Genomic DNA, 9,229 nt, shown 5'->3' with positions numbered 1-9,229 from the left:
TAATTATGAATTGTGCTTAAAGAGTTTTAAGTGAGAATTAAAAGAGAGGTTTTCTTATATATCCTTGGGTTCAGAATTCTGGATCCATTCTTTTCATCTTAGACAATTCAATTTCAAAAAAGTGGGTATACAGACTGGCTTTCTTTAATAAAAGCATAATAGTGTGCCAAGAGGTAACAGACACCCATTATCCACATAGCTTTTTAATCTTTTCTATATTAATTCTTCTATTTATAGTCACTCATTGTGTAAAATGCAGCTGCCTGTAGTATTTCTCCTGGTTGTAAACAACACAACAAAGTCTTAGCTTAATTAAAATACTATAAATAGGGGGAAAAAATCCCAATTCCTTTCCCTTTTCTTCTGCTATCAATAGGATTAGAATATTTCTCCATCCAACTCTGCCTTCAGATGCTTATCACAGGCATTCTCAGAACCAGCAGCTAATGAGAGGTATCAGCAAGTCAGGGGGAGAGAGAAAGAGGCTTATTTTCCAATTATGAATGTACCGATTCATTAACACTGACTCAGGCATTCATTTTAGATTCAGGTTGTCATGCACTTGCATTTAAACAATAGTGGCATTGGATCTATGCCATGTTTCATCAACGGAGTATGGGGATGCCATTTACGAACCAGCAGAAAAGGGAGCTGAAAGGAGTAAAATACTCACGGCCAAGTTCAAAATTATGTAAACTTGCTGGAGAATCATGATTATTTTTACTCATCATTGGCAAATCTCAAAATACCTTACAATAATGGCTTATTCTACAAATTTTAAACTAGACACTAAGAAATTCAAAGTGGAGAGGTCATTATCTGGTCTAATATTACAACCTACCTCAAGACATGGAAGAATTAACAGCAGTGTTAGTTAAAGCGGCAAGTTACAATAGTTTAAATATTAACTCTTACTATTATTCCTCAAAATCTATGAATGTACTCAATATTTTTCTAAAACTATGCCCCCCTTAAGTTACACCACTAGAGTCAGTTTTTAATAAAAAGGATCATATTACCTTAATTGTTTGTTATTGTTCAAGTAACCATCTCAAACAAACTCTTCTCTAAATTTCTAACCTAAATGTGCTTTGGACTTAGGAGAATAATTTATGCTACTATTTATCATATATCAGTAACTTGGATACCACCCTCAGGAATTCTGTCCGTTTACAGACATCATTTGTACTATTATTTTTTTTTCATATTTTTCTTCAAATTGACAAATTTTATGTTAATTAAACAATAATTGATTAAAATCAAGGGATTGGTGTGATAGCTGTATTTTTTTTTCAAATAAATACTGAAGAAAAGCCCAGAGTCTACAGCCCATAACTGTTATCAACTGGAGTGTTAGTTGGAGGCAAGCTACAACTCTCATTCCTTTTAAAGCTACTGAATTTTTTAGTTGTTCATTACAGATCAACTCAGCCCTGAGTGATGAGGAACATACCTTTTCTATTCATAGGCATGTGCTACCCCTCAAATTCTTCATTCAAATTCCCTTCAAATCTTTTAGTGATTCCAAAACTATAAAAGTACAGAGTGAGAATCCAAGAAGCCTAGCAAAAAGCAGCAGCCAGGAGGCAAAGATTTCCACGGCTGTGAGGCGCTGGGGAGAAAGAGTGAAATTCAAATTCTGCCAATTAAGAAGGTTTGAGAGGCACCTGGGTGGTGGAGTCGGTTGAGCATCTGGCTCTTGATTTTGGCTTATGTCACGACCTGCACTGGGCTTCACACTGACAATGTGGAGCCTGCTTGGGATTCTCTCTCTCTCTGCCCCGACCCCTGCTCAAAATAAATAATTAAACTTAAAAAAATAAAAAAATAAATAAAAGAGAAGGGTTTGAAGGGCACCTGGGTGGCTCAGTTGTCAAGTGTCTGACTCTTGATTTCTCCTCAGGTCATGATCTCATGGTCTTGAGATTGAGCGCCACGTTGGGCTCTGTGTTTGACATGGAGCTTGCTTAGGATTCTGTCTCTCCCTCTTCCTCTGCCCCTCCTCCAGTCTCTCTCTCTCAAATTAAAAAAAAAAAAAAGGTTTGATAAACATCGTGGACTTTTCTCTAAAACCTCATGAGTAAGTTTAGGACTAAGGGATCCAGTCTAGAATTAAATGCAAAATGGAAATAAATCCACTATAACAAAATCTAAAACAAGCTTCTATTTAAGATTAATAGAATACAGACACGTGGTTATCAGAAGAAGAGGGTGGGAGGAGAAAAAAAGTGGAGGAAAATTGGATGGTCAAAATGTATACATTTCTAGTTAAAATGTAAATGAATACTAGAAATGTAATATACAACATAATGACTCCAATTAACAGTGCTAGATGATATATAGGAAAGTTTTCAAGATAGGAAATCCCAAAAGTTCTCCTCACAAGGAGAAAATATTTCTTTTTTTCTTTCTTTTTTGAATATTGTATCTATAGGAGATGATGGAGGTTACCTGAACCTATTGTGATAATCATTTCACAATTAATGTAAGTCAAACTGTCATGGTATACATCTTAAAATTATATAGTATATCAATTATTTCTCAATAAAACTTTAAAAAATAGAATTGATGTGATCTGCCAATAGCTAACTGTTAGTACAAAATCAACTTTCTTTGGAGGAAAGATATAAGAATACATTATCTCAATAATGTATCATCCACAATGTCCAGGATAAAATATTACTAGACATTTGGAGAAATAGGAAAATATAAACTATTAGTCAAAGGAAAAACATAGTCAAGAAAAGTAACCCCACAGATGACCCTTATGTTAGCATTAAGACAGGGATTTTATTTTATTTTAAAATTAAAAAAAAAATTTTTTTTTAACATTTATTTATGAGACAGGGAGAGACAGCATGAACGGGGGAGGGTCAGAGAGAGAGGGAGACACAGAATTTGAAACAGGCTGCAGGCTCTGAGCTGTCAGCACAGAGCCTGATGCGGGGCTTGAACTCACGGACCGCGAGATCATGACCTGAGCCAAAGTCAGATGCTTAACCGACTGAGCCACCCAGGCGCCCCAAGACAGGGATTTTAAAACAGCTCTTCTAAATATGTTAAAGGACCATAACTGAAAGATGAACAAGGTGGATAAAGAGGGAATCCCAAAAGAGAAATGGGAACTGTAAAATAATCAACTTGAGATGCTAGAGCTGAAAAATACAATATCAAAAAAGAAAGGGCACCTGGGTGGCTCAGTCAGGTAAGCGCCCGACTCTTGGTTTTGGGTCAGGTCATGATTTCTTGAGACTGAGCCCCACATCAGATTCTGCACTGATAGTGCACAGCCTGCTTAAGATCCTCTCTCTCTGTCTCTCTCTGTCCCTCTCCTGCTCTCTCTCTCTCTCTCTCTCATAATGAGTAAACATAAAAAAAAGTAAAATTCACTAGATAGATTTTGAAAGATTAGACACTATAGAAAAAAAAAAGAACAATTTGTGTTTTTTATTGTTTTTTTTTAAAAATTTTTCTTAATGTTTATTTATTGAGAAAGAGAGAGAGAGAGAGAGCAAGCAGGGGAGGGGCAGAGAGAGAGGGAGACAGAATCGGAAGCAGGCTCCAGGCTCTGAGCCGTTAGCACAGAGGCCAACACAGGGATTGAACCCACAAACTGTGAGATCATGACCTGAGCTGAAGTCGGACAGATGCTCAACCAACTGAGCCACCCAGGTGCCCCCAAAAGAGACAATTTGAAGAGAAGTAAATAGAAATTACCCAAGCTGAAGAAAAGAGAAAAAAAATGTTGAAAAAAGTAGTCAAACTGCAGTAACGTGTGGGACAGTAGGCTGACATATGTGTAATTAATTAAAGGTCCAGAAAGAAAGGAGGGGGAGAGAGTATAGGGTAGAAATTTTCTTTTTAGAACAACAACAACAAAAAAAAGAATTTTTCTTTTTGAGAAATGTGATAAAAAACTTCCTTAATTTAATGTAAATACATAAACCCACAACTCCAAGTAGTTAGAGAATTCCTAAATGGATAAATACAAATACCAAATCTTTTATTTATTTATTTATTAAAAAAAATTTTTTTTGCATTTATTTATTTTTGAGAGACAGAGACAGAGCACGAGCAGGGGAGGGGCAGAGAGAGAAGGAGACACAGAATCCGAAGCAGACTCCAAACTCTGAGCTGTCAGAGCCCAACATGTTGAGCACAGAGCCCAACGTGGAGCTCGAATCCATGAACTGTGAGATCATGAACTGAGCCAAAGTCAGACAGTCAACCTACTGAGCCACCCAGGTGCTCCACAAATACCAAATCTAAGCGAATGATAGTCTAACTAAGAAAACCAAAGATAAAGATAAAAGTTTTAGAAAAGAAAAATACAGGGGCGCCTGGGTGGCGCAGTCGGTTAAGCGTCCGACTTCAGCCAGGTCACGATCTCGCGGTCCGTGAGTTCGAGCCCGCGTCGGGCTCTGGGCTGATGGCTAGGAGCCTGGAGCCTGTTTCCGATTCTGTGTCTCCCTCTCTCTCTGCCCCTCCCCCGTTCATGCTCTGTCTCTCTCTGTCCCAAAAATAAATAAACGTTGAAAAAAAAAATTAAAAAAAAAAAAAGAAAAGAAAAATACATAATAATTTTATTTTTCATTACAAAATAAGAGAGCTACCAATTAGCTCCATTACCAATATCAAGAATGAGTTAAAATTTTTTTAATGTTTATTTATTTTTGACAAAGAGAGAGAGAGAGAGCAAGCGAGCATGAACAGGGGAGGGGCAGAGAGAGTGGGAGACACAGAACTGGAAGTGGGATCCAGGTTCCGGGCTGTCAGTACAGAGCCAGATGCAGGGTTTGAACTCACGAACTGTGAGACCATGACCTGACCCAAAGTCAGAAGCTTAACCGACTAAGCCACCCAGGTGACCTGAGAATGATTTTTTAAAAAAGGGCATAACTTCAGATTCTACAGACATTAAAATGGTATAATAAAAGAATGCTATAAATAACTTCACGTTAGTAAATTCACCATCTGTTAGGAAATGGACACATTTCTTAAGAATCACCAATTACGAAAACCTACAACTTACAAAAGAAGAAATAAAAAAACATGCAGTGTCCTACATCTATTTAGAAATTGAATATGTAATTTAAAAATTTCCTACAGAGAAAACTTGGGCTCAGATGGCTGTAATAGTGAACTCAATCACACATCTAAGGAATAAATAAAATGCCAATTTTAGACAAATTATTTCTGACAATAGAGGGAAGGGGAACTTTTTTCCAACCCATTTTATGAGGTCAGTAAATCCTGATAGCAAACATTGACAAAGATAGTACCAAAACAGAAAACTAAAGATCAATATCCTTCGTGCAAAATAGATGCAAAAATTCTTAGCAAAAATTAACAAATTCATTCTTGCAATATATAAAAAGAGTGATACATTATGACCACAAGGGTGCTTCCAGGAATGCAAGGTTGTTTTAACACTTAAAAATTAATTAATGTGGGGCACCTGGGTGGCTTAGTCAGTTTGTGAGATTGAGCTCAGTGTGGAGCCTACCTGGGATTCTCTCATCCTTCTCTCTCTGTCCCTCCCCTGCTCACGCTCTCTCTCTTTAAAAGTAAATACATAAACATTGAAAAATAATCAATTATGGGCACTGGGTAGCTCAGTCAGTTCAGCATCTGACTTTGGCTCAGGTCATGATTTAATGGTTTGTGAGTTCAAGCCCTGCATCAGACTCTGTGCTGACAGCTTGGAGCCTGGAGCCGGCTTCATATTCTGTGTCTCCCTCTTTCTCTGCCCCTCCCCTGCTCGCCCTCTGTCTGTCTCTCTCTCAAAAATAAATAAATTTTTTTAATTAAAAAAGTAATAAATTAATGTGATTCACCACATTAATAATAAAAGAGAAATATATAAATAAAAGAGAAAAATAATATAATCATTTTGATAGTTGCAGAAAAAGCATTTGAAAAAAATTCACCATCTTTTCTCGAGAAGAGTTTCAGCAAAGTGGGACTAGAAGGGAACTTCCTCAATCTAATAAGAATACCTCTGAAAAACCTATGTCTAACATTCATCCTTAATGAAAGAATGAATCCTTTCCTTCTGAGATTGGACAAGCCCATATGTTCTCACTATTTAAATGTATTGTAGATTTAAATGTAAATGTTAAAACTATAAAGCTCACAGAAGAAAACATAGGAGAATATCTATACATAATTTGCGTAGCCAAAATTTCTTAGCTATGACATTAAGGAAAACTTAAAAAGTGAAAATGTAAGCTATAGAAAGAAAGAAAGCATTCCCAATACATTACCAGCAAATCACTACTGAAAACACACACACACACAAATTTAAATAGGTTAAAAACCTGCAGAGTCAGTTCATAGAAGAGGATATATATATATATATATATATATATATATATATATGATCAATAAATAAATAAAAAGATTCTCAACATCATTAGTCATCAGATAAATGCAAATTACAGCCACAGTTAAATACTACCTCATAATCACTAAAATGTAAAAGATTACAAGACTGATAGCACTAGATGTTGGGAAGGATACTGTTATGGGTTGGACTGTGTCCCACCAAAAAAGATGTTGAAGTCCTAACCCCTAGTACCTCAGAATGTGACCTTATTTGGAAACAGGATCATTGCAGATGTAACTAGGTATGTGGTGAATCACAACATGGACCCCTAATCCAGTATGACTGCTGTCCTTATAAGAAGATGGCCATTAAAGACAGATACAAAGAGGAAGTCATGTAAAGATGGAGGCAGAGATTAGAGTGATAGAAGCCAAGGAACATCTGGGGCTACCAGGAAAAAAAGATCCTCTCCTGAAGCCTTTACGGGGGAGCACAGCCTTCCTAATATCTTGATTTTGGACGTCTAGCCTCTAGAACTGGGAGACAATAGATTTAGTTGTTTTAAGCGACCCAGTTTGTGATACTTTATTGTGGCCACCCTAGGAAATGTATACAGTTATTTTTTTTTAGTTTATTTATGTATTTTGAGAAAGAGAGAGAGAGCAAGCAAGCACACACACGGACAATTGGGGGAGGGGCAGAGAGGGAGAGAGAGAGAGAATCCCAAACAGGCTCCACACTGTCAGCACAGAGCCACACATGGGGCCTGAACTCGGGAACTGTGAGATCATGACCTGAGCCAAAATCAAGAGTCAGACGCTTAACTGATTGAGCCACCCTGGCACCTCAGAAATGTGTATAGTGATAAAACAACTGGAACTTCTAGATATTCCATATATTTCTTATTAAGTTAAACATACACTCACTATATGACTCAGTAATTCTGCTCTTAGGGTATATATCTAAAAGAAATGAGACTATATGTCCACAGAAAACTTGTACATGAATGTTCATAGCAACTTTCATTATAGTAATCACAAATCGACATATATAGAAGGTACATGAACGGGAGATTAGATAGAGAATATGGTATATTCATAATATTTAACGCTACTCAGAAACATAAATGAACTGCTCATAAATGCAACAATACAGATGAATCTCAAAAACATGCTTAGTAAAAGATGCCAGACACAATATTGAACATATTGGCTAATTCCATTTATCTGAAAGTCAAGATAAGCAAAATTAAGCTATTATGATAGAAATCAGAACAATGGTTCCTTCTGTAGGTTTACAGAGAAAGGTTCAGGAAGAATGTTCAGATGTGATGGAAATAGTCTATATCATGATTAAGGTGCTGGTTATGTGGATGTAAATATTCATCAAAACTTTTGTCACTCTCTTTTCTGCCTGCTCTCTCTTCTCCCCAAGGGCTGCTCTGGGAGAACCACGCTCCCTCAGAGCTCCCAGCTCCTGCTGAGCTAGTGCCTCCATTATCTCTCTTCAGCCACGGTCATGATCACATAACCAGACCTCATCAGCCATGATGAGATGTTCTACAATATCTATAAGATCCGGAAGATGGGCCATGGGCTGTGCCTACAGGTGGAGGGAAAAGGGTGAGTAGGACAGAGGGTAACATTGATGACCTGCTCATTGGGGGAAATGATGGCGCTAAAAACTCTACTGAAAACACAGTAGTCACTGGTGTTCGTGTCGTCATGAACCATTACTTGCAGGAAACCAGCTTCACAAAAGAAGCCTATAAGAAGTACCTCAGGGGCGCCTGGGTGGCTCAGTCGGTTAAGCTTCTGACTTCAGCTCAGGTCATGATCTTGCGGTCCGTGAGTTCGAGCCCCGCGTCGGGCTCTGTGCTGACAGCTCAGAACCTGGAACCTGCTTCAGATTCTGTGTCTCCCTCTCTCTCTGACCCTCCCCTGTTCATGCTCTGTCTCTCTCTGTCTCAAAAATAAACATTAAAAAAAAAAAAAAAGAAGTACCTCAAAGACTACATGAAATCAATCAAAGGCAAACTTGAAGAACAGAGGCCGGAAAGAGTAAAACCTTTTACAACAGGGGCTATGGAACACATTAAGCACATCTTTGCTAATTTCAAAAAAAAAAAAATACTGGTTCTTCATTGGTCAACACGTGACTCCAGATGGCATGGCTGCTAGGCTGGACTACCATGAGGATGGTGTGACCCTATTTAAGATTTTCTTTAAGGATGGTTTAGAAATGGAAAACAGTTAACAAATTTGGCTGTGACTTTGTTGTCATAACCGGCCGCTACCCTTCATCCTCACAACACCTCGCAACTTAGGCAAAGGGGACTGATGCCATCTTGAACCCTTCAGTTATTTTTGACCTTGACTTATTTGGAGCAGAGGCATTGCTTTTAAGAAAAAAAAAAACAATGTCATGTAGGTTGTCTAAAAGTAAAATGCATTTAAACTCATTTGAGAGAATGCCTCTTAGCTTAATACATATTTAAGTCCATCCTGTGTAGTGTCCTGGAGAAGCTAGTGCCTGGTTGTAGAGTACTACGAGAAAGCATAAGGCTGCCAGCAGATAACTTCTACAGTGAAAGCTACTTCTGGGACTGGAACCTAAAAAACGAGAACCAAAAAAATCTTAATTCTGAGTTCAAGTAAAGGGAAAGACCATGCTGGTAGCTGTGCCAACATTTGGAGTGGATTCCTTACACATTTCATCCCCTACAAACGGAAGTAGTTAACTCTGGAAGAGATTACCAAGAGAATAAAAAGAGATGAATAAAGTTGGAAGCAAAATAGCAACAAAACAAATCTCACTCTATACTTAAGATTTTTGTATTTATTGTATATAAATTATATCTCTATAAGAGTAATTATCGAAAAAAACCCTCTCAGTAGAAAC

The 9,229-nt window shown here is 37.6% G+C and overlaps 1 pseudogene; it reads left to right on the top strand.

Annotated features, from left to right (window-relative positions):
- The first annotated feature begins 7,846 nt into the window (after positions 1 to 7,846).
- On the top strand, positions 7,847 to 8,584 carry LOC115519729 (annotated as a pseudogene).
- The last annotated feature ends 645 nt before the right edge of the window (positions 8,585 to 9,229 follow it).

This window comes from Lynx canadensis, chromosome C1, assembly GCF_007474595.2.
Source record: "Lynx canadensis isolate LIC74 chromosome C1, mLynCan4.pri.v2, whole genome shotgun sequence".
In the NCBI taxonomy this organism is placed as follows: domain Eukaryota; kingdom Metazoa; phylum Chordata; class Mammalia; order Carnivora; family Felidae; genus Lynx; species Lynx canadensis.
The sequence above is the reverse complement of the archived record's forward strand: the minus strand, read 5'-3'. Positions and strand labels throughout refer to the sequence as shown.